General features: G+C 49.8%; 1 protein-coding gene across 2 annotated transcripts in view; it reads left to right on the top strand.

Moving 5' to 3' along the window:
• TFIP11 (tuftelin interacting protein 11) overlaps nucleotides 1–3,130 on the top strand; it is a gene marked incomplete at its 5' end in the record, with an annotated part of 601,324 nt that overhangs the window by 582,516 nt on the left and 15,678 nt on the right. The window lies entirely within an intron of this gene.

A 3,130-nucleotide genomic window follows, 5' to 3' on the forward strand; every position in this document is an offset into this window, starting at 1 on the left:
TGCGAGACTGTGATTAAAGTAAAGAAGCTCCTTCACTCTGCTGCGGACCCCCGGGATGGAAAGGCTAGACTCCATTGTGACATCACAATGGAAGAGGAAACATTTGATTTTCATTTCCATTGACTCTGTTATTTTGTATCCTGCTGCTGTCTGGACACATTTTAAAGTAGCTAAAAGTTATCTGTTACCTCCAGGATTGTTTGTTAAATTCCAAAAGGGACTTGGAAAATTTCTTTTACAGCCTACCTTTTAACAACAAGGAACGGGGAGGGGGGGCGGGCTGCCTGGGCTGGCACCTGTGTGACTGGTAGTGGGAATCTGGTGGTAGGAATCTGCTTGTGGACACCCGTGCTTCACGCTGCAGGCTGCTGCCCGCACTCTGCCAGGCGCCCAACTCTGCCAGGCACCCACAACTCCGCCGGGCGCTGCAGGCTTGCAAACACTCGCGCGAAGCACGGGCTGCCCTCCGGAGGGCGCCCCGTGCTTCGCGCTGCAGGCTGCTGCCCGCACGCCTTGCAAGCCCCGCGGCAACTCTGCCGGGCTCGCAAGGCTTGCGGATAGCTTCCTGAAGCCTGGAGAGCGAGAGGGGTCGGTGCGCACCGACCCCTCTCGCTCTCCAGGCTTCAGCGAAAGCCTGCATTCGCCCCATAGGACGCACACACATTTCCCCTTCATCTTTGGAGGGGAAAAAGTGCGTCCTATAACGCGAAAAATACGGTACATATCAAAGGAAAGGTGAGAGAATAGTTCCTAATTGATACAAGGGAGACACAGATACACAAGCACACAGAAGTAAATAGTGTGGCTTGATGTTATATCATCAAGTTGTTAAGTGTTATGCTGTTAAGTGAAGCTAAATCCCCACTGACCCATGACAGAGGAAATGAGGCACATTCATTTTATGTTACACGGATAAGATTATTTTAGTATGGTAACCTCATCCTGAGAATGGAGGCTAGCACGTGAGCAATTTCTGCGAAGGTCGGTGATAAATTTCATCCTCAAAATTACTGCAACGTTTTCTCCAGAAGACATTTTCTCTGTATCACTGAAAGCGCTGCAGACACATAGACACATTTTTTTGGGCACAATTTGAATTATTTGGAGGCCACTCTGAGAATCTGTATAGAGTGGTAGGTAAAGGTAAAGGTACCCCTGCCCGTACGGGCCAGTCGTGTCCGACTCTAGGGTTGTGCGCCCATCTCACTTAAGAGGCCGAGGGCCAGCGCTGTCCGAAGACACTTCCGGGTCATGTGGCCAGCGTGACAAGCTGCATCTGGCGTATACAGTGGTACCTCGGGTTAAGTACTTAATTCGTTCCAGAGGTCCATTCTTAACCTGAAACTGTTCTTAACCTGAAGCACCACTTTAGCTAATGGGGCCTCCCGCTGCCGCTGCACCCCGGGAGCATGATTTCTGTTCTCAACCTGAAGCAAAGTTCTTAACCTGAGGTACTATTTCTGGGCTAGCGGCGTCTGTAACCTGACGCGTATGTAACCCGAGGTACCACTGTAAATACTTGGTCATTAAAAATAACATAAAACAAATGCCAACACACAATGAAAACTCTGCACAAAAGCATGGTTTTATAAGCTTTGTCACCAGCCTTGGGGAGAGGGGTGGGAATGTACAGTTTGCTGTACTTAGCCTTGAGATGGGAGACTGAAAGGGCTTAAAAAATAAAAAATAAAAGTCTTGTGTCTAGGAATATTTTTCTGCAAAAGCATCAGACTGGTTGTCAAAAGTGTGAACTTCACTAATAGACCCCATTTAAAGGAATTGGTCAGTTAGCCACAGAATTGCTTTGCTGATTTTTCTTGTCTTCTTTTAATTACTGGCACACAACTGCTTTGGGGGTTGGAAGTGTGGTCAAGCACATAGCGTTCTGGAACTATTAATCAAGCTCCTTTGAGTGTATGTCAGCGAAAGCAATAAATGCAGTAATATTAGCAAAGCTTTCAAACCCTAGAGCTGAGAAGGCCGGTCTGAAAAAATCACTGAGGGCCACGTGTGTAGAAGCAAGCCACGTGGGCCAACTATGAACTAAGCATATTGCATTGATCAGATGCATCCATCAAAATAACTTCCCATCCTCCTCCGTTGTTTGCTCGCCTGACTGCATCCTACCCATGCAAGGGAGACCGGCGGGGGTGGCGGGGGAGGAGGATCCTACCTTCCTGCCGGGGAGGCTGGGGGCAAAGAGGAGGCCAACCGGCCCAGTGCCCAGGGTGCTGCTGAGCTGCTCCACTGGCGCCACACGCGGGCAAAACGGGGCAGCAGCGCCGCCACTGTCCCACGTGCTCCGCTGTCGGGGGCAGCAGAGGCTTGTCGGAGGGGGACGGGGGCCCAAAGCGGGACAGGCAGCGGCCTTGGCAGGCTTCCCCAACAGCCCAGAAAGTTGGCCTAGGTGAAGAAATTGAGTTGAAGCCAAGGGGATCCGGCCTTGCCTTGCCCTAGCCCCGTCCCCTGCCCACAAGCGATTGGCCAGCTGGGTTGGGGGCAGGGTAAAGGCAAGGCAAGGCCGAATCCACTCGGCCTCGTCTCGTTTTCTTCGCCTAGGCCGGGAACCCCAGCGCCGGGTCCCAAACCACCTTGGAGGGTAGGTAGGGCAGTAATGGTTCTTGATAATTTCCCCCGGACCGGCCCGCCCCCCCCCCCCCCCCGTTTGAGGGCAGTTCTGATTGAAACTTCAGGGGCCATAAAAAGAGGGAGAGCCCCAGGGGCCTTGAAGGTCTCTAATCACTTCTACCACTTCAGGCTACCTTATTCTGCTATGCAGGTAAACGAGGCCTCCCTTACCAGATAGGAAACTTGCATAATGATCACAGTTCGGGTGGCCATGTATATCTTCCCCCTCTACTTAAAGTGTTGCCTGGTCTAAGTTCAGTTTAGAGATAAACAACCCTAAGAAGCAAGAACTGAAGAGGTCTTGAAGTTGCCCATCAGGACCTGGCGTCTGCTGAGCACGAGTCACTTGATGTATTCCACACTGTGGCAATATGTTTTTCTATTTAAATAATAGTAATTTAAAATAAATGTTCATTAATTAAATTAAATTTGTTTTCTTGTAATTATACGAGTAATTTCATAATTATATCTAAATTTGCTTATATGCAAATAAACTGCCATA

Source organism: Podarcis filfolensis (genome assembly GCF_964270895.1).
Source record: "Podarcis filfolensis genome assembly, chromosome: 16".
Lineage (NCBI taxonomy): Eukaryota > Metazoa > Chordata > Lepidosauria > Squamata > Lacertidae > Podarcis > Podarcis filfolensis.